At 42.7% G+C, this 23,221-nt stretch overlaps 1 protein-coding gene across 1 annotated transcript in view; it reads right to left on the bottom strand.

Annotated features, from left to right (window-relative positions):
• Positions 1-21,182, bottom strand: part of LOC129860361 (ATP-sensitive inward rectifier potassium channel 12-like) — a 32,624-nt gene extending 11,442 nt beyond the window's left edge. Inside the window, exon 1 of the mRNA XM_055930697.1 lies at positions 20,488-21,182. The gene's annotated coding sequence lies outside the window, so the exon portion shown is untranslated. The remainder of the gene's footprint in view (positions 1-20,487) is intronic.
• Between the last annotated feature and the right edge of the window lie 2,039 nt (positions 21,183-23,221).

Here is a 23,221-nt window from a genome sequence, read left to right as displayed (position 1 = left end):
GAAATCAAAGCTTTTACGGTTACAGAAATCAACAAATGAGAGCGCCTGGGGACACACAGGGCCTGGGTTAACCTCTACATCACCCGAGGAACAGAGGAGGAGTAGGATGTGGGTACGGCTAAAGGCTATCAAAACTGGTCGTCTAGTGCGTTGGGGACAGAGAATAAAAGGAGCAGATTTCTGGGTGTGGTAGGATAGATTCAGGGCATAATGTACAGGGGTATGGTAGGGTGCGGGTACAGTGGAGGTAAACCTAGGCATTGAGTGACGATAAGAGAGGTTGCGTCTCTGGACGCACTAGTTATGCTGGGTGAAGTCACTGCATGTGTGGGAGGTGGGACAAAAGAGATATCTGAGGCATGTTGAGTGGGACTAGGGGCACCGCAGTAAACTAAACCAATTATAACTATCCTAAACAACAGTATACAAGGCATATTGATATTAGAGAGAGACATAAAGTGAGGCATAAAGCAATCACAGGTGTTGATTGGGAGAGCTAGCTAAGACAACGGGTAAGGCAACAACAGCTAATCAGCTAAGACGACAACAACAGAGATGAGTTAGCTTATACACTAACTTTCACACATCTAGATGGCCGGCGAGATGGGTGTGGAGCCAGAGACAGCAGGGGTTCAAACTGTAGAACCCAGTTCCTACATTTGAATATAAAACTAGATTTTATCAAACAAAACTATGCTACATTTTGTCTCTGGGACCCTCAGGATGACAAATCAGAGCAAGATAACTGAATGTAAGTACATTATTTACCTTCAGAGGTGAATGTATCAAACCAGTTGCCGTGTTGTTGCACTCCCCTCAAATAATAGCATGGTATTTTTTCACTGTAATAGCTACTATAAATTGGACAGTGCAGTTAGATTAACAAACATTTAAGGTTTCTGTCCATATAAGACATGTCTATGTCCCGGAAAGTTTGCTGTTCCTTACAACGTCATTCTAGTCACATTAGCACACGTTAACATCAACCGTCCCGGTATAGGGACACCAATCCCGTAGAGGTTTTAATAAGTGATAAGCAGTAATTAGCAGTTACTACCATCATGGGACTTGTATTATTGTTTAATTCTGTGTTGTTGCAGCATTCAACCCAAATAATCAAAACCTGAAATCGAACCGAAACCGAACCGACCTCAAAAAGGACTAGACGTTCAACACTAATGCACAAGCAACACTTGACATAGCACATTTCACAAAAACACATTTAATTGAAAAACTGTGCAGATGCAAAGTGTGGTCGCAGAATTACGGTAAAATCTCCCTCAGTTTTCTATGTGACCACGTTTTCCAAAAACGATTGGAGATTCAAGGATGTCGTGGGCCCCTGATCTGTACTATACAGAAATGCATAATTCTGGATTTGAAAATCATTCTCTTCATGGTGGTGTATCCTGAATAGGTACACAAAGGTAGAAATATGCAATATCCTTCTTTTGCATATTTGGGTATAATTCTAAACACTGGCTATTATTGTAATGAGCTCCACCACTAAAATATACCTATGAAATAATCATAGATGTCAATGGTTCACATTTTGGACATCACAGTACAGCACAGTAGAGCACAGTAGATTTGCCTTGATCTATAATAGGTCGGACAAAACCAAACATGGCGGTGTTCCCTTTAGCAATCTCCCTGGAATAAAGACTTCCTCCATTCCTGTCATAAATTAAAGAGATTGTGATAACACCTCACATCTCGAAATGGGACTACTTTATGTTAAATCCCTCACTTCCAAGGCAGTCATAGTCAATTAACTAATTACTGATCATTAACTTGATATGATTGGCCTGACTGAAACCTGGCTTAAGCCAGAATAATTTACTGCACTAAATGAAGCCTCTCATACCTGGTTACACAGGTGACCTTTTTGCCTGAAGCAAAGATATCCCACCCAATGGGCCAATGGATGCCGAGCCTGCCCTCGAAACCCCGCCTACCTGGCAATAATACTGGGCTATTCATAACTGTACGTTCCCTTTCAGTCGGTCACTCTGTATAACATACTATGGGGACATACAATCCCTCCCCAAGCCTGCCCAGGAGGGTACCAAACTAGGAGGCCTATTGCAGCCCAGCACACGCACGTTCCACCAACTCTAAAAAGGGATTACAGAAGCCACCTTTTTTCCCCTAATACTTACCTGAGAAACCTGAACTGTCATAGCCCCACATAGGGAACCAGAACCTGCTGCAACTTGGCTATGCACACTGAACCGACAAGAGGTGTTGAACCATGGCACCCTGAGGCTCAAACCCACAGAAAGCCTGCAGTAACACGGAAACTGTACTCGCACGCTGACACACACCAAAGCAGCCCAAGGCTCAAACCCACAGGACAACTGTGGTAACCTGGACAAAAAGCTACGTAACATTGACCACGGCAGGCCTAGTCCGTAGATCCTACTGGTTCCAAAAAGGCTAACATAGAGATCTGAGGATCTCACACAAGGAACCGCAAGTCCAAAACAACAGGGCATCTGCTGTGACTTGATAATGTGCATTCGCGTGCAGCCTCATCAACGAACCACAGCAGCCCAGGGCTCAAACCAACAGGTTAACTGTGGTAACCTGGATAAATGCACAATATGCAGGGCAGTCTTTTAGGAAAGGACCTTCAGGTCCACAGACTCCAATGGTTCAAACAGAGGCTCACACAGAGCGTCCAGGACCAAAGCCTGAGCAACAGAAAATGCGCACTGCTCCATACGAGCAGATATCGGGCCAGGTTTAGGAGAGAGAGAGACAACATCCCACCCTGTCTGTTGATTCATGCCACCACCCTCCTGTTGTCGACAATCACCCAGCGCTGAAACAGACACATCAACAAAAGTCACAGAGGCACCACAGCTTTCATAAACTCAGCAAAAATAGAAACGTCCTCTCACTGTCAACCGCGTTTATTTTCAGCAAACTTAACATGTGTAAATATTTGTATGAACAAAACAAGATTCAACAAATGAGACAAACTTCCACAGTGACTAACAGAAATGGAATAATGTGTCTCTGAACAAAGTTGGGGGGGGGGGGGGGGGGGGGGGGTCAAAATCAAAAGTAACAGTCAGTATCTGGTGTAGCCACCAGCTGCATTTAGTACTGCAGTGCATCTCAATCCTCATGGACTGCACCAGATTTGCCAGCTCTTGCTGTGAGATGTTACCCCACTCTTCCACCAAGGCACCTGCAATTTCCCAGACATTTCTGGGGGGAATGGCCCTAGCCCTCATCCTCTGATCCAAAAGGTCCCAGACGTGCTCAATGGGTTTGAGATCCAGGCTCTTCGCTGGCCATGGCAGAACACTCATTCATGTCTGTGATTATTAAAATCGAAGAGAATTCCCTTGGTAGATAATGCGGTCGACATTTGATTGTGAGGCATTCTAAGTCAGGTGAACAGAATGACTTGAGTTCCTGTATGTTGTTATGATCACACCACGTCTCGTTAATCATAAGGAATAACCCCCCGCCCCTCTTCTTACCAGAAAGATGCTTGTTTCTGTCGGCGCGATGCGTGAAGAAACCAGCTGGCTGCACCGACTCCGTTAGCGTCTCTCGAGTGAGCCATGTTTCCGTGAAGCAAAGAACGTTACAGTCTCTGATGTCTCTCTGGAATGCTACCCTTGCTCAAGGATTTCATCAACCTTGTTGTCAAGAGACTGGACATTGGATAGTAGTATGCTAGGGAGTGAAGCGCGATGTGCCTGTCTCCGGAGCTTGACCAGAAGACAGCTTCATTTGCCCCTTTTACGGCGTCGTTGTTTAGGGTCGCCGGCTGGAATCATATCCATTGTACTGGGTGGAAGGCAAAACACAGGATCCGCTTCGGGAGAGTCATATTCCTGGTCGTAATGATGGTGAGTTGACGTTGCTCTTATATTCAGTAGTTCCTCCCAACTGTATGTAATGAAACCTAAGACTACCTAGGGTACCAATGTAAGAAATAACACGTAAAAAAACAAAATACTGCATAGTTTCCTAGGAACGCGAAGCGAGGCGGCCATCTCTGTTGGCGCCGGAAGTAAATGAGTGAGTGCATGATAAACTGAGCAGTATAATAAGAGTCTGGTAGCAGCAGGTGTGATGTGTGCATAGCATTAATGTATATGTGTGTGTTTGTCTGTGTGGGTGTGTTCATGAGTGAGTGCATGTTTGCTAAGGCGCGGGAAATCAGAGCACGTGGTCAGTCCAGCTCAAGTGTTCAGCACTCTGATGGCTTGTAGATAGAAACTGTCTCTGAGCCTGTTTGTTTCAGACCTCATGCTCCAATACCATCTGCCCGACTGTAAGAGAGAGAACAACTCATGCCTGGGGTGTGTGGGGTCCTTGATGATGCTGCATGCCTTCCCCAGGCACCGTTTCGAGTAGTCCTGGATGGGTGATGTACTGGGACCTCTCACCACCCGCTGGAGGGCCTTAGGGTCGTGAGCGTAGCAATTCCCGTAGCAGGCCGTGATCGATGGGGCTCCAGTGGAGCGGGTAGAGAGCTTCAAGTTCCTCGCTGTCCAAGTTTCTAAGAACTTAAAATGGTCCACACACACGTGCACAGTTATGAAGAAGGTACGACGGCGCCTCTTCCCCCTTAGGAGGTTGAAAAGGTTTGGCATGCAAGGGCCCTCAAATCCTCAAAAAGTTCTATAGCTGTATCATTGAGAGCATTTTGACTTGCTGCATCACTATTTGGTATGGCAATAGCACCACCTTTGATCGCATTGCACTACAGAGGGTGTTGCGGACAGCCTCGTACATAACTGGGACCGAGCACCCTGCCATCCAGGACCTCAATAGCAGGCGGTGTGAAAGGAAGGAAAATCGTTAAAGAATTCAACCATCCAAGCCATGGACTACTCTCTCTGCTTAGGCTCCTGAACAGCTATTATCCCCATTCCATAAGACTGTTAAATACACTGTTAAATAGACTAAATATCAAACAAAATGGCGTCATGGACTATCTCAGTTGACCCTTGTAGTTTATTTTTATTTTTGTATTGTCTCTATGGACATTCACAGAGCCCTACACACATACGCACACGGACACTCAAACAGACTTACAAACACTCACTCCATAATTTACTCACACATATGCCCAATACATATACTGACATGCACACCCTCTCACATACAATCATCATATACGCTGCTGGTATGCTGTTTATCATATACCCCTATACATACAGTTGAAGTTGGAAGTTTACATACACCAACTCAGTTTTTCACATTTCCTGACATATAATCCTAGTAAAAATTCCCTGTCAGGTCAGTTAGGGTCACCACTTTATTTTAAGAAGGTGAAATGTCAGAATAATAGTGGAGTGATTTATTTCAGCTTTTATTTCTTTCATCACATTCCCAGTGGGTCAGAAGTTTACATACACTCAATTAGTATTTGGTTACATTTCCTTTAAATTGTTTAACACCTCTTTGGGATATGGGGGCGCTGTTTTCACTTTGTAAAAAATCGTTCCCAAATTAAACTGCCTCGTACTCAATTCTTGCTCGTACAATATGCTTATGATTATTACTATTTGATAGAAAACACTCTCATGCACTTCATACACCTTCCACTAGATGCCAATAGGCAGTGAGAGGTGGAATGGGGTGTCTAGCTTTATCTGAGGTCAAAAGAGAGCTCTTGGAATGACATGACCCCAATTTCCTTTGTTCAGGAAGGCGCGGGAAGGAACTCTGGATTGCCTTCTGAAAAGCTTTCGTTATAGACGGCTAATATCTCCGGCTTTGATTTTATTTGATAAATGTGATAATATCATCGTAAAGTATGTTTTTTCAATATAGTTTTATCAGATTATTGAAAGTTTATCGGGAGTTTTGGCGTGTTCCGTTCTCTGCGTTTGGTGACGATGGACAGCTTCGCGCCACTTGGCTAGCTTTGGTTGCTAATTCGACAGACGAAAAGGACATTCTAAATCCAAACAACGATTATTCTGGACAAAGATTCTGATGGATGCTCAGCAAAAGTAGGACCCATTTAGGATGTTATTTCGTATTTCTGTCGAATGTTTAGTATTATTTTCCGCCCTGATTTTGGGCGCTGTCTCGCTATAACGTAAGCTGAATGTCGTACTAAAGTTTTTAGTACGGAGATTCTGGAAAAAAGTTGCTACGTTTTCACAATGTATAACCACGAATTTCAGCTCTAAATATGCAAATTTTCGAACAAAACATAAGTGTATTGTCTAACCTGATGTTATAGGACTGTCATCTGATGAAGCTTGTCAAGGTTAGTGAAAAATTATATCTTTTGCTGTTTTTTAGCGATCGCTAACTTTTGCTGCTGATAAATGGGTTGTGTTTTTGGCTATTGTGGTAAGCTAATATAATGCTATATTTTGTGTTTTCGCTGTAAAACACTTAAAACATCTGAAATATTGGCTGGATTCACAAGATGTTTGTCTTTCATTTGCTGCACACCATGTATTTTTCATAAATGTTTTATGATGAGTATTTAGGTATTTCACGTTGGTCTCTGTAATTACTCTGGCTGCTTCGGTGCTATTTGTGATTGTAGCTGCAATGTAAAACTATGATTTATACCTCAAATATGTACATTTTTCGAACAGAACATAGATTTATTGTATAACATGTTATAAGACTGTCATCTGATGAACTTGTTTCTTGGTTAGTTTGGTTGGTTGTTGGTTAGTTTGGTTGGTTTTGTGCAAGCTACCTGTGCTGTGAAAGAAATGTCTGTGCTTTTTTGTATTTGGTGAGCTAACATAAATACACGTGGTGTTTTCGCTGTAAAACATTTAAAAAATCGGACATGTTGGCTGGATTCACAAGATGTTTCTTTCATTTGCTGTATTGCACTTGTTAATGTGTGAAAGCTAAATATTTCTACAAAATATTTTTTGAATTTCGCGCGCTGCCTTTTCAGTGGAATGTGGGCGGAGTTCCGCTAGCGGAACCCCTGTCCTAGACAGGTTTTAACTTGGGTCAAACGTTTTGGGTAGCCTTCCACAAGCTTCCCACAATAAGTTGGGTGAATTTTGGCACATTCCTCCTGACAGAGCTGGTGTAACTGAGTCACGTTTGTAGGTCTCCTTGCTCACACACGCTTTTTCAGTTCTGCCCAAACATTTTCTATAGGATTGAGGTCAGGCTTTGTGATGGCCACTCCAATACCTTGACTTTGTTGTCCTTAAGCCATTTTGCCAAAACTCCGGAAGAATGGTTGGGGTCATTGTCCATTTGGAAGAATTTGCGACCAAGCTTTAACTTCTTGACTGATGTCTTGAGATGTTGCTTCAATATATCCACATAATATTCCTGCCTCATGATGCCATCTATTTTGTGAAGTGCACCAGTCCATCCTGCAGCAAAGCGTCCCCACAACATGATGCTGCCACCCCCATGCTTCACGGTTGGGATGGTGTTCTTCGGCTTGCAAGCCTCCCCTTTTTCCCTCCAAACACAACGATGGTCATTATGGCCAAACAGTTCTATTTTTGTTTCATCAGACCAGAGGACATTTCTCCCAAAAGTACGATCTTTGTCCCCATGTGCAGTTGCCAACCATAGTCTGGCTTTTTTATGGCGGTTTTGGAGCAGTGGCTTCTTAATTGCTGAGCGGCCTTTCAGGTTACGTCGATATAGAAATAATTTTACTCTGGATATAGATGCTTTTGTACCTGTTTCCTCCAGCATCTTCACAAGGTCCTTTGCTGTTGTTCTGGGATTGATTTGCACTTTTCGCACCAGATTACGTTCATCTCTAGGAGACAGATTGCGTCTCCTTCCTGAGCATTATGACGGCTGCGTGGTCCCATGGTGTTTATACTTGCGTACTATTGTTTGTACAGATGAACGTGGTACCCTCAGGCGTTTGGAAATTGCTCTCATGGATGAACCAGACTTGTGGAGGTCTACAATTTATTTTCTGAGGTCTTGGCTGATTTCTTTTGATTTTCCCATGATGCCAAGCAAAGAGGCACTGCGTTTGAAGGTAGGCATTGAAATACATCCACACGTACACCTCCAATTGACTCAAATGATGTCAATTAGCCAATTAGCTTCTAAAGTCATGACATAATTTTCTGGAATTTTGCAAGCTGTTTAAAGGCACAGTCAACTTAGTGTATGTAAACATCTGACCCACTGGAATTGTGATACAGTGAACTATAAGTGAAATAATCTGTCTGTAAACAATTGTTGGAAAAATGACTTGTGTCATGCACAAAGTAGATGTCCTAACCGACTTGTCAAAACTTTAGTTTGTTAACAAGAAATTTGTGGTGGTTGAGAAACGAGTTTTAATGACTCCAACCTAAGTGTATGTAAACTTCCAACTTCAACTGTATCTACCTCTATCGATCTAGTGTCCCTGCCCATTGTAAATAGGGTACTGGAACTGACCCTGTATATAGTATGCTAACCTACTTCATCGTGTTCTTATTTCTTGCTCTTATATCTTTTGTGTTTTTGTTCTACCTTGTTGTTTTATCTATTACATCGTTATTGATTACTGCATTGTTGGGGTTAGAGCTTGTAAGAAAGAATTTCACTGTACATATGGATGTGACATTAAAACTTGAAACTTGATGCAACCGGTCAGGAAGCTCTCAATGGTGCAGCAGTAATATTTGGAGAGAACCAGGGGTGGAATGCAAACTTTCTTCAGCCACCTTAGGAAGTAGAAATGCTATTGCACTCTCTTGACCAGTCTGGTGGTGTTGTCCTCGGTGATGTGGACGCCGAGGAATTTAAAACAAGTGACTTTCTCTACTGCATTCCTGTTGATGTGGAACGGGCATGTTCCATCTGCTTCCTAAAGTTTTGTTTTGCCTATGTTGATGGAGAGGTCGTTGTCATAACTCCACAATGCCAGTTCACTTAGCTCCTCCCTATAGGCTGACTCGTCTTTGTCAGTTATCAGGCCTAAAATCATGGTGTCGTCATTAAACTTGCTGATGCAGTTGGTGTTTTGCAAGGCTACGCAGTAGTGTGTGAACAGGGAGTACAGCAGACGACTGAGGACACACCCCTGGGGGGGACTGTGTTAAGAGTCAGTGTGGAGGAGGTGTTGTTGCCAATCCTCACAACCTGTGGTCTGCCTGTCAGGAAGTTCAGGATCCAGTTGCAGAGGGTGGTGTCCAGAACCAGCTGGAGACAATGGTCACACGAACGGTCTGACCCAAGGCTTCCTGAAGATGTTCCCACTCCAGGCAACAGGACAGCACTCATGAGTATCTTTAATTTTCATTGTGAAACCACATGCCCTAGGGCACAGTCAGCGGCTCAAACTCTGCTGGTTAGCCTTTTTGAACTTACTCTTTCCACTGGCCATCTTACTCAAGCAAGGAAGCACCGGCTACACAAGCAGAGCAGAAAGTAGTGGGTTTTTAGCCAACACAAATCCTACCCAAGCAATGAAGCATTAACTACCCAAGCAGACCAGAATGTATTAAGCCTTTAGCAAACACAAAACTGATACCAAGACCCAAAACTTGAAACATCTAGGGGGACGAGTACTCTCTCCCAACTAACAGACACCTAAGTTGGAGCCGAATCTCGTAGCCTTCGTGTGCTTGAAAAGTTTGTAAATTGCGTGAAAAGTTCTTCCACGAATTATTAACAAGTATTGAAAATGATATACATAAGGGTATGGGTGACAAAAATATTACACTATGATTCACAGGACATGTTTCCAATGGGGCAGTTAAGAGCCCGGAAGGGGGGGCTCCCGGGGGTGTGCTTGGCATCCATTGGGCGTGATATCGGTTTGCTTCAGGTGAATAGGATTTGTCGTTGACTCCCCATAGTATGTTATACCGAGTGACCGACTGAAAGGGAACAATGCAGCCTACTCAATAACTTTTTAAAGCTACTGTTTACAGGCCTCCTGGAACATATACAGCGTTCCTCACTGAGTTCCCTGAATTCACATCGTACCTCGTAGTCATGGGAGATCATTTAAAAAATTTGGGTGATTTCAATATTCACAAGTCCACAGACTCACTCGAAAAGGCTTTCGGAGCTATCATCAGGTTTTGGCCAACATGTCTCGGGACCTAAGCATCGCCAAAATCATACCCTGGATCTAGTTTTGTCCTGTAGAATAGATATTGTGGATCTAAATGTTTTTCTTTAAAATTCTGGACTTTTGGACCACCACCTTATTACGTTTGCAATCGCAACAAATCATTTGATTAGACCTCAACTAAGGATTTTCAAAAGCTGCGCTATAAATTGTCAGACAACCCAAAGATTCCTAGATGCCGTTGCAGACTCCCTCCACCTACACAAGGATGTTGGAGTACAAAAATCAGTTAACCACCTAACCAAGAATCTAAACTTAACGTTGCGTAATATCCTAGATGTGGTCGCACTGCTAAAAACAAAACAAAAATTCACAAGAAACTAGCTCCCTTATAGTATACAGAAAATACCCTAGCCCTGAAACAAGCTGCCCGAAAATTGGAACAGAAATGGTGCTCCACCAAATTGGAAGTCTTCCGTCTAGTTTGGGAAGACAGTACCGTGCAATATTGAAAAGCCCTCACTGCTGCTCGATCAGCCCACTTTTCCAACCTGAATGAGGAGACTAAAAACAAATCAAACATTTACACTTTTTAAAATCTTGTATCTCTCGACATATTCACTAAAATAGTCATGGGCTCAAAACCTTCCAGCTATCTACTGGACTCTATTCCAACTAAACTACTGAAGGAGCTATTTCCTGTGCTTTGCCCTCCTATGTTGAATGTAGTGGAGCAGTGGTCTAGGGCACTGCATCGCAGTGCTAGCTGCGCCACCAGAGTCTCTGGGTTCGCGCCCAGGCTGGGCTGGGTTCGCGCCCAGGCTCTGTCGCAGCCGGCCGCAACCAGGAGGTCCGTGGGGTGACGCACAATTGGCATAGCGTCGTCCGGGTAGGGAGGGTTTGGCCGGTAGGGATATCCTTGTCTCAGTATTTAAAATGTAATAAAATGTATGCACTCTACTGTAAGCTAAATGACTAAAATGTAAAATGTAGTAAATGGCTCCCTATCCTCTGGATTTGTACCAAACTCACTAAAAGTGGCAGTTATAAAGACTCTCCTGAAAGAGCATAACCTTGACTCGGAAAATGTAAAAACTATCAGCCTATATCGAATCTCTCATTCCTCTCAACATTATTTGAAAAAGCAGTTGCTCAGCAACTCACTCCCTTCCTGAACCCCAAAAATGTATACAAAACGCTCCAGTCAGGTTTAGACCCCATTACAGTCCTGAGACCGCACTCGTGAAGGTGGTGAATTACCTTTTAATGGCGTCAGACCAAGGCTATGTATCTGTCATCGTGCTCCTAGACCTTAGTGTCGCGTGTACCGTTGGTCACGCATTCTTTAGGAAAGATTGGAAACCCTTATTGGTCTACGCGGACGAGTTCTTGCCTGGTTTAGGTCTTATATGTCTGAAAGATATCAGTTTGTCTCTGTGGATGGTTTTTCCTCCGAAAAATCAAAGGTACGTTTCGGTGTTCCTCAAGGTTCCGTTCCAGGACCACTATTGTTTTCTTTATATATACTACCTCTTGGTGATGTCATTCAGAACCACATTGTCAACTTTCACTGCTATGCAGAAAACACACAAATGTACATTTCAATGAAGCAAGGTAAAGCCGCAAACTTGCCCACCCTGTAAACCTGTTTTTCAGACATAAGGAAGTGGATGGCGGAAAATGTTTTGCTTTAAATTCGGACAAAACTGCGTTTCTAGTTCTAGACCCCCCCCCCCCAAAAAAAAGAGATCTGCTGTCGGATCTGACAATGAATCTCGATAGTCGTCTCAAATAAAACTGTGAAGAACCTGCCGTTAATCTGGGCCCTGATCTCTCTTTTGACGAACATATCAAAAAAAATTCTAGAGTCGCTTTTTCCCCATCTTTGTAACATTGCAGAAATCTGAAACATTTGTCCCAAATTGATGCAGAAAAGCTAATCCATGCTTTTGTCACTTCAAGATTAAACTACTGCTATGGTCTACTCTCCGGCTACCCGGATAAGACGCTAAATAAACTTCAGCTAGTGCAAAATACGGCTACTAGAATCTTGACTAGAACCCCCCAAAATGATCATATTACTCCAGTGCTAGCCTCTATTGGCTTCCTGTTAAGGCTAGGGCTGATTTTAAGATGTACTGTTAACCTACAAAGCATTACATGGACTTGCTTCTACGTATCGCTCCGATATGGTTCTGCCGTATATACCCACACATACGCTATGGTCACAAGACGCAGGCCTCCTTATTGTTCCTAGAATTTCTAAGCAAACAGCTGGAGTCGGGGATTTCTCCTACAGAGCTACATTTTTATGGAATGGTCTGCCGATCCGACTCATCTCTTCAGTACGTCCTATGATTGAGTGTAGTCTGGCCCAGTGGTGCAAAGGTGAACGGCAAGGCATTGAAGTGACGAACCACCCTTGATGTCTTTTTCCTGGCCGGCTCCACTCTCCACTGGGATTCTCTGCCTCCGACCGCGCTCTCCCATGCTGTCCCTAGGAGGGGTGCATCACGTCATTCCAGGATTTTTTCCCTATTCTCGACTTGAGTGGGTTGAGTCACAGATGTGATCTTCCTGTCCAGTTTTGCGCCCCCTTATGCGGTGGGGAAGATCTTTGTGGGCTATACTGGGCCTTGTCTCAGGGTAGTAAGTTAGTGGTCTGTTGATATTCCATTAGTGGTGTGGGGGCTGTGCTTTGGCAAAATGGGTGGGGTTATATCCTAACTGATTGGCCCTGTCTGGGACCACAGGGTCACCCACCTCCCCTCTCTCAGTCCCCAGTATCTATGCTGCAATAGTCTATGTGCCGGTGGGCTATGGTCAGTCTATCCTATCTGGTTATCCAGTCTTATCTAATGATTCTCACTCACTCACACACACACACACACACACACACACACACACACACACACACACACACACACACACACACACACACACACACACACACACACACACACACACACACACACACACACACACACACACACATATATATAAGCTTTGGCAATATGTACATTGTTACGTCATGCCAATAAAGCAAATTTAATTGAATTGAGAGGGAGGTGTTGTCCAGACTGTTTTCACAGTCTTGCTTTCACTAACAGACAACAGAATGATTTTAAAAAAATGTCTTATGAGCTGAACAGAACAGTATGCAAGTGGAAGGGAGGACAGTAGCAAGTGACCCACTTGTGTTTTGTGACTACTATGATTTCCCATTGTAGCCAATTCAATTGCAGTAATTCTGTTACAGAGGTTTCTGTAATTACGTTACCAATTTGGTACAGGAATTGCACGTTTGAATCATTTAATAATTCACAAACAAACTTGATATCAGTAAATATGCACTATTTAATACACTATAACTAACTGGTAGGTCTAACATTACTAGTTACTTCTGTGATCTTTCATTATTGTCCCTCATGATGGTGAGGAATCTTAAAATGTATTAAAGATATATGGGTTTTTAGTAACAGAATTACAAGTCACAAGGCAATGTTTCTTCAATTTACAGAAGGCAAATCATTTATCCAAAACGAAGTATATGTGTTGATATTAATTGGCAGAGGTCTTTACTTCAACATTATTGTGTTTTGATGTATTTCTGATAACTTGTAAGACTTTTTCTGGTAGATGTTGTCTCTGCCTTTGCGTATTCCTAATTTTTAGGATGGTAAAAAGGTTGAATAATATATGTATGCCTTCATTTAAAAATAAATATAGACTCTTAGCTTTCATTTGATACCCAATTTGGCATGCTCTTATAAACTTCACATGTTGGTGCTCATGGGTCCTTTTAGATGGAAATGCTCTCCCACTGATCAACACTCGGGAAGGCTTGACTGATGCTGTACAACCGCCCACTGACGTGCACTATCAAATACCTCGGGTCCTTCCCCCTCTCTACCACAGCCTCTTAGTCTCATTCCATTCACTATGAACACACAGCCACGTCAAACAGAGCCCTCACTCAGTTGCTATAATATATTATGACAGCCATGTCTATTATTGTGCCCTCTTCCAAAGGATTTGATTGTCCCCTGATAATGTCTCACAATTCACCACTAGTGTTACTGCAGAAATACAATACAGTGTATTCGGAAAGTATTCAGACCCCTTGACCTTTTTCCACATTTTCTTACGTTACAGCCTTATTCTAAAACTACACACAATACCCCATAATGACCAAGCAAAGCCTTGGTGGTTCCAAACTTCTTCCATTTACATTTAGGCCACTGTGTTCTTGGGGACTTTCAATGCTGCAGAAATGTTTTGGTACTCTTCCCCAGATCTGTGTCTTGACACAATCCTGTCTCGGAGCTCTACGGACAATTCCATTCGACCTCATGGCTTGGTTTTTGCTCTGACATGCACTGTCAACTGTGTGACCTTATATTCAGTGTCCTGTGTGAATTTAAGTATGCTCTCTCTAATTCTCTCCTTCTCTCTTTCTTTCTCTCTCTTGGAGAACCTGAGCCCTAGGACCATACGTCAGGACTACCGGGCATGTTGACTCCTTGCTGTCCCCAGTCCACCTTGCCTTGCTGCTGTTCCAGTTTCAACTGTTCTGCCTGCGGTTATGGAACCCCTACCTGTCCCAGACCTGATGCTTTCAACTCTTAATGATCGGCTATGAAAAGGCAACTGACATTTATTCCTGATTATTATTTGACCATGCTTGTCATTTATGAACATTTTGAAAATCTTGGCTCTCTCTAATTCTCTCCTTCTCTCTTTCTTTCTCTCTCTCTCTCGGAGGACCTGAGCCCTAGGACCATACGTCAGGACTACCGGGCATGATGACTCCTTGCTGTCCCCAGTCCACCTGGCCTTGCTGCTATTCCAGTTTTAACTGTTCTGCCTGCGGTTATGGAACCCCTACCTGTCCCAGACCTGCTGTTTTCAACTCTTAATGAGCGGCTATGACTGACATTTATTCCTGATTATTATTTGACCATGCTTGTCACTTATGAACATTTTGAACATCTTGGCCATGTTCTGTTATAATCTCCACCCGGCACAGCCAGAAGAGGACTGGCCACCCCTCATAGCCTGGTTCCTCTCTAGATTTCTTCCTAGGTTTTGGCCTTTCTAGGGAGTTTTTCCTAGCCACCATGCTTCTACACCTGCTGTCCCGTCCTGACCAGAGTTCTTATGTGTTTTGCTTGTTTAGTGTTGGTCAGGACGTGAGCTGGGTGGGAATTCTATGTTGTGTGTCTAGTTTGTCTGTTTCTGTGTTCAGCCTAATATGGTTCTCAATCAGAGACAGCTGTCAATCGTTGTCCCTGATTGAGAATCATATATAGGTGGCTTGTTTTGTGTTGGGGATTGTGGGTGGTTGTTTCCTGTCTTTGTGTTTTGTCTGCACCAGCTAGGACTGTGACGGTTAGTTTGTTTTGTCATTTTGTATAGTGTCTTGTTTTGTGTTAATTAAATCATGGAAAATTACCACGCTGCACATTGGTCCTCAGATCCTTCTCGCCTCCTCGTCTGAGGAGGAGGACGACTTCGACAGTCGTTACACCTGCATTGCTTGCTGTTTGGGGTTTTAGGCTGGGTTTCTGTACAGCACTTCGAGCTATTAGCTGATGTACGAAGGGCTATATAAAATAAACTTGATTTGAAACTTGATATAGACAGGTGTGTGCCTTTCCAAATCATGTCCAATCAATTGAATTTATCACAGGTGGACTCCGATCAAGCTGTGGAAACATCTCAAGGATGATCAATGGAAACAGGATGCACCTGAGCTCAATTTCGAGTGTCATAGCAAAGGAACTGAATATTTATGTAAATAAGGTATTTCCTTTTTTTTTGTTAAAAAAAAATATTAAAAAAATACCTTTTTTCGCTTTATCATAATGGAGTATTGTGTGTAGATTGATGAGGATTTTAAAAAACAATTTTTTTTAGGCTATAACGTAACAAAATTTGGAAAAAGGGAAGAGGTCTGAGTACTTTCCGAATGCACTGTAAATCACTTGAACCGACCACCAATATCACAAAAAACACATAGTATACGGATGGTTTCAACATTTCACTATGTTTTTATCCTGTATCCTCTTTTGCAGTACATGCATGACCAGGCTGGCCTCTTATCCCCTTTAGACTACCAACACCCATATCATACTGTAGTAGTATATCAGGTAACACATGAATTGTTCAAATGAAAGTAAAACCGCCTGTGTGTGTTTCGCGTCATTAGATAAGTGCCTCCAGGTCAAAAAAGCATTTAGTAACGTGCTGCATGAATAGGTTTTCAGGCAATGGACTGTGATTTGGAAGTCGCTCAGAAATATCAGAGAAGGTATGCCTTGTTAAAATGCCCTGGGTTTTTCCAGAATCAACAGTTTTTGTGACATCTTTAGAACGCAGCTGAAAGTAGGGTATATTAGGCCTATGAAGTATAGTGTCACCAATCCCCTTGTCTGATGTTGTAAATGCAACACATGCATGAGCAGACAAATGATAGTTATGTTTATGGTCCTATTTGTCGCAAATGTATGTGTTATAGCTAAAATTCAGTAGACTCCCTTATGTTTCTGTTTGTGTGTGGGGGGGGGGTATGACGGCGTGTGAGTGAGAAATGACAGGTCTGCAGAGTCAATGCCAGGAATACCACGGCACGTGACGGAAGTCGCACACTTGTGCGACGCCATTTTGCTGCATTTCTATTTACGGTAAGTTGTTCATTGTCGTTCCTTTCACTTTAAAATAACTTGACTTCGGGATGACTTTGTTGTGTCTGAAATAGCAACCAAATGATAGAACTCACGAGGGCGTCTGTATGGAAAGCACGATGTGGTCATTACTCACATATAACTTCAGTACAGCTGCTTCTCTTAGCACACACACACCACGTATGGAGGTGAATTGAGGGTGCAGGTAAGGGCTATTGCTTTCGATTGATCTGAAGAAGTTTAGGCCTAGGGGAAAGGGGGGCACTCCATCTCAAGGAGGTAGGAAATTGAACCGGTGACTGTGATCGAGGCCATAATCCATTGTTGCGGAAGAGTTCAGGTTCAGATGTCAGTGTATTTTCCTATGCACCCTCTTCACCAGTGCAGTCTCAAGTGACCTACAGGTACTTTCCTATAGAGTAGCTCCCATCTTAACCGTGGTGCAGTACTGTACAGTATCTGCCATGGGCAGTTACATGGGAAGTGTGTTACTACATTGAATGCTTTGCACAATATAACAATGTAGTGAACAGACAAATAGAAATACTATCATTTATTCTCTTTCCATCACAGTGACCTTTATTCAAGATGAACAGTTTGATGGATTTGACCATGGCAATGGAAAGGTCACCCTTTGATCAAGTCAGTTCTTTTCTTTAACAGTATGTGTCTCTCCAGATAAAAGACAGACCGATTGAGTCACACTCTATCGTCCCGTGGACTGGGATAATATGTTGTGTTTCAGATGCCATCTGAAGTTGTTGTTCAGCTGGAACCAGAGAGATAAGCGTGCGCGTGTTTGTGCGTGCATTGGCGTGTTTGTGTTTATGCATCGTGTATCATAGTCATTCAATGCTTTCGGGCAGATCTGTGTTCTTTTTGTCCCCGTTTAATTTGATTTGATGATCCTCCATCGTCTCTTCTATTTATGTATTACTGGAGAAGACAAGCTGGCTGTATATCTCCTGTGGTCAGTTTTTTAACCACCTGTATTCTCTTGATCAGTTAAGTGATTACAGGTCAATCCCACTAGGGGGCATTTGCACGTAGTATTTTATATGATGTTCTATTCACCGAGAGAACCACAGAGTACTTTTTAAAATATAAACTTTATTGTGCATCTCCTCTTATATAGATTTACATCTGTATTGCACTTAGTGCAACATGCTGCGCAGGTCAGGAGAAATAACACACATCTGAAATGTCCTGAAGTACTCTGCATTTTAAGTGCTATTTAAAATGAGTTTTTAATATCCGAACACATGTTCAAATATGAGATCAAGTACGTATAATGACTTCATTATTTTAATACATTCTATTGGCATCATTTATGAGTGTAACATGAAGATAATGTTTGTGGTGTGCTGGTGTGCTATTGAGATAACAGGCAGGCAGGATGTGGTCATTTATCCATCGGGGAAACAGAGCCCAACTGTACATCAACTTGAATCCTCTTGGTATTTTAAACTCTTTGGTTGTATCTTGAGTACAGTACTTTTGGGAGATGCACTCAGATCATACAGCATTCCTATGGATTTAATTCATGACAGCTGTCAGCTGGACAAAGCTCCATACATTATCAAGGGTACAATGTATGCATTATCCAAAATGAACTCCTTTCATTTTCGTGATTATAAAAATGTCTGTTTTATGCTCAGTTGAATATTCAAGTATACAGTTGAAGTCGGAAGTTTACATTCACCTTAGCCAAATACATCTAAACTCAGTTTTTCACCATTTCTGACATTCAATCCAAAATCCTAACTGTCTTAGGTCAGTTAGGATCACCAGTTTATTTTAAGAATGTGACATGTCAGAATAATAGTAGAGAGAATTATTTATTTCAGCTTTTATTTCTTTCATCACATTCCCAGTGGGTCAGAAGTTTACAAACACAATTAGTATTTGGTAGCATTGTCTTTAAATTGTTTAACTTGGGTCATGTCACGCCCTGATCTTAGAGAGCCGTATTATTTCTCTATTTGGTCAGGTCGGGGTGTGATGTGGGGTGGGCATTCTATGTCTTTATTTCTTTGTGTTTGGCCGAGTGTGGTTCCCAATCTTAGGCAGCTGTCTATCATTGTCTCTGATTGGGAATCCTTTTAGGTAGCCTTTTAGGTAGCCTTTTTTCCCACCTATGTTGTGGGATATTGTTTTTGTACAGCTCTTGTAGCCTACGTAACGGTACGTTCGTTTTGGTTTCACTTTGTTATTTTGTTGCTGGAGATCATTTAAATAAATATGATGACCACAAATTACGCTGCGCCTTGGTCTCTTTCAAACAACGAACGTTACAGGTTAAACGTTTCAGGTAGCCTTCCACAATCTTCCCACAATAAATTGGGTGCATTTTGGCCCATTCCTCCTGACAGAGCTGGTGTAACTGAGTCAGGTTTGTAGGCCTCCTTGCTCGTAAACACTTTTTCAGTTCTGCCCACAAATGTTCTATGGAATTGAGGTCAGGGCTTTGCGATGGCCACTCCAATACCTTGACTTTGTTGTCCTTAAGCCATTTTGCCACAACTTTGGAAGTATGCTTGGGGTCATTGTCCATTTGGAAGACCCATCTGCAACCAAGCTTTAACTTCCTGACTGATGTCTTGAGATGTTGCTTCAATATATCCACATAATTTTCCTGCCTCATGACGCCATCTATTTTGTGAAGTGCACCAGTCCCTCCTGCAGCAAAGCACCCCCACAACATGTTGCGCTCACCTCTGTGCTTCACGGTTGGGATGGTGTTCTTCGGCTTGCAAGCATCCCCTTATTTTCTCCAAACATAACGATGGTCATTATGGCCAAACAGTTCTATTTTTGTTTCATCAGACCAGAGGACATTTCTCCAAAAAGTACAATCTTTGTTCCAATGCGCAGTTGCAAACCGTAGTCTGGAAATTATGTAAATTAGCCTATCAGAAGCTTCTAAAGCCATGACATCATTTTTGGGAATTTCCCACGCTGTTTAAAGGCACAGTTAACTTAGTTGTTGTAAACTTAGTTGTATGTAAACTTCAGACCCACTGGAATTGTGATACAATGAATTACAAGTGAAATAATCTGTCTGTAAACAATTGTTGGAAAAATTACTTGTGTCATGCACAAAGCAGATGTCCTAGCCGACTTGCCAAAACTATAGTTTGTTTACAAAAAATTTGTGAAGTGGTTGAAAAACGAGTTATAGTGACTCCAACATAAGTGTATGTAAACTTCCGACTTCAACTGTATCTACTTTTATCCGTTCAGAAAATCTGAAGTGCGCATCTTGCCAAAAACTCCTGTCACAAATGCAACTAGTGGTCCTCAATCATTATGTTCTGTTAATGGATTTACCTCAGAGAATGATGTATCGTCAGTGGACTTAGACATTTACTCGTAATTATGAGGGTAGAATGTGTATCATGTTTGAGACCGCAACATCTTTTCTTATGTAGTACTGTCTGGAACAGGTAAATGCTAAGCATCATACAGTCCTATCTCAAACCAGCCGTAGGTGTGACGTGATACTGTATGCAAGTGTCAGGAGGGTCACACACACAACTCATATTCTGTGATGTTAAATGAGGAAGCGTCACTATATCGACTTGAAGAGTTGCCTTCTCTCGTACACGGCGGCATACCTGTACTATACGAATTTAGATTGGACAAGATAAGAGACATTGCATTTACAATTACACTAAACCCAATAACGTTACTGCTATTCCAACCAACATCGCACCAACGATGAGGAAAAGCAGTTGTCAAAAGAGCAGCATCAAACTCGACGTGAAGTTTGAATAGTTCCTGTCTTACCTTATATATTATCCACCTGGTTCTTTTCTTCCCCCACTTCAGAGCAGAAATACAGTATCCTCCTGGCTCATATACCAGCTAGCCAAACTGAAGCCTCATTCTTCCCTCTGAGTTTATGCCACCAGAGCTGGTCTCTCTCTCTCTGTGATTCCTTAAGGGTAGAACCACTCCATCCTTTTGAGCCACAGGCACAGAAACCCTTTGAATTTCTTCATTGTTGATCTCTATCTCTGCTTTCTATCCTTCCTCTGTTGTTTTCAGTCAGGGAGTTTTCCCCGACATGCATTGCACATTCGTGAACTGCACCAGGTGTCAGTCGGTCGCCGCAAAGACCAAAACTATGAAAAATTGGTGCGTTTTCTTTTTTTGACTGATTCAATCCGTCCTCAGTTTGTCCTCTGCTGCTGGACGTAAAAAAAGGTATCTAAGAACTTCCCAATGTGAAAAAAGGCTTTGTATCCCCATCTTATGAACTCCTTCAGCACTTCTATTCAATCACAATCTTTAGACATTTTAAGTCCCTCGTCACATTTCCCATAAAACTGTAGAATTAAAGAGAGAAAATTAACTCTGCTTATTAGCTGAACAGCCCCTCTATCAATCTTTGCAATCTGATCTAGTTCTCCTGGCTGCAGTTCTCTCTCTTTTTCTCTCACTCTCTCACTGTCTCTTGCTCACTCACTCACTCACTCGCTCCCTGCCTCTCTTCTCTCACTCCCCCTCTTCTGTTGTGTCACAGAAGCTGCCATTTGCAGCCACCGTGTGGTCTCCTCTCCTCCCTCCCCCTCTCTCTCTCTCCCTTCCTCCCACAGTACAGCACAGTCAGTGGACAGCAACTTGATGTATATATGCATCATTCAAATGCCCAGAACAGTGTAGTAGTGTACAGTTGTGGCCAAAAGTTGAGACACAAATATTAATTTTCACAAATTCTGCTGCCTCAATTTGTATGATGGCAATTTGCATAAACTCCAGAATGTTATGAAGAGTGATCAGATGAATTGCAATTAATTGCATAGTCCCTCTTTGCCATGCAAATGAACTGAATCCCCAAAAAACATTTCTACTGCATTTCAGCCCTGCCACAAAAGGACCAGCTGACATCATGTCAGTAATTCTCTCGTTAACACAGGTGTGAGTGTTGACGAGGACAAGGCTGGAGATCACTCTGTCATGCTGATTGAGTTCGAATATCAGACTGGAAGCTTCAAAAGGAGGGTGGTGCTTGGTGCGGATCATTGTTCTTCCTCTGTCAACCATGGTTACCTGCAAGGAAACACATGCCGTCATCATTGCTTTGCACAAAAAGAGCTTCACAGGCAAGGATATTGCTGCCAGTAAGATTGCACCTAAATCAACCATTTATCGGATCATCAAGAACTTCAAGGAGAGCGGTTCAATTGTTGTGAAGAACGTTTCAGGGCACCCAAGAAAGTCCAGCAAGTGCCAGGACCGTCTCCTAAAGTTGATTCAGCTGCGGGATCGGGGCACCACCAGTACAGAGCTTGCTCAGGAATGGTAGCAGGCAGGTGTGAGTGCATCTGCACGCACAGTGAGGCGGAGACTTTTGGAGGATGGCCTGGTGTCAAGAAGGGCAGTAAAGAAGCCACTTCTCTCCAGGAAAAACATCAGGGACAGACTGATATTCTGCAAAAGGTACAGGGATTGGAAAAGCAATTTTCTCTGATGAATCCCCTTTCCGATTGTTTGGGGCATCCGGAAAAGAGCTTGTCCGGAGAAGACACTGTGAGCGCTAACATCATTCCTGTGCCATGCCAACAGTAAAGCACCCTGAGACCATTCATGTGTGGGTTTGCTTCTCAGCCAAGGGAGTGGGCTCACTCACAATGTCACGCCCTGGCCTTAGTATTCTTTGTTTTCTTTATTATTTTAGTTAGGTCAGGGTGTGACATGGGGAATGTTTGTGTTTTGTTTCGTTTTGGGTGGTTATATGGTTAAGGGGTTGTTGGGTTTTGTGTGTGTGGTTTTGTGTTGAGTGAGTATGTCTAGGTATGTCTATGGTTTAGTGAGGGTTTCTAGGTATGTCTATGGTTGCCTGAGTGGTTTCTCAATCAGAGACAGGTGTCTTTCATTTGTCTCTGATTGGGAGCCATATTTTAGGCGGCCATAGGCATCATGTGTTTGTTGGGTCATTGATTTAGTCATTGTCTTAGTCTGTGTCTGTGTCTGTGTCTTAGTCTGTGTCTGTGTCTGTGTCTAGGTCTGTGTCTGTGTCTAGGTTGCATGTTTGCATTTCGTTCGGTTCTAGCTTCACGGTCGTCTATTTGTTGTTTTGCTTCGTTCGTTTTCTCCTAAATAAAGAGAAGATGTCTTTTTTACATGCTGCGCCTTGGTCCTCTCTCTCTCCCATGGTCAAGCGTGACACACAATTTGCCTAAGAACACAGCCATGAATAAATAATGGTACCAACACATCCTCCGAGAGCAACTCTCCCAACCATCCAGGAACAGTTTGGTGGTGTACAATGCCTTTTCCAGCATGATGGATCACCTTGCCATAAGGCAAAAGTGATAACTAAGTGGCTCGGGGAACAAAACATCAATATTTTGTGTCCATGGTCAGGAAACTCCCCAGACCTTAATCCCATTGAGAACTTGTGGTTAATCCTCAAGAGGCGGGTGGACAAACAAAACCCCACAAATTCTGACAAACTCCAAGCATTGATTATGCAAGAATGGGCTGCCATCAGTCAGGATGTGGCCCAGAAGTTAAA

The sequence above is a fragment of the Salvelinus fontinalis genome, chromosome 8 (genome assembly GCF_029448725.1).
Source record: "Salvelinus fontinalis isolate EN_2023a chromosome 8, ASM2944872v1, whole genome shotgun sequence".
Lineage (NCBI taxonomy): Eukaryota > Metazoa > Chordata > Actinopteri > Salmoniformes > Salmonidae > Salvelinus > Salvelinus fontinalis.
The sequence above is the reverse complement of the archived record's forward strand: the minus strand, read 5'-3'. Positions and strand labels throughout refer to the sequence as shown.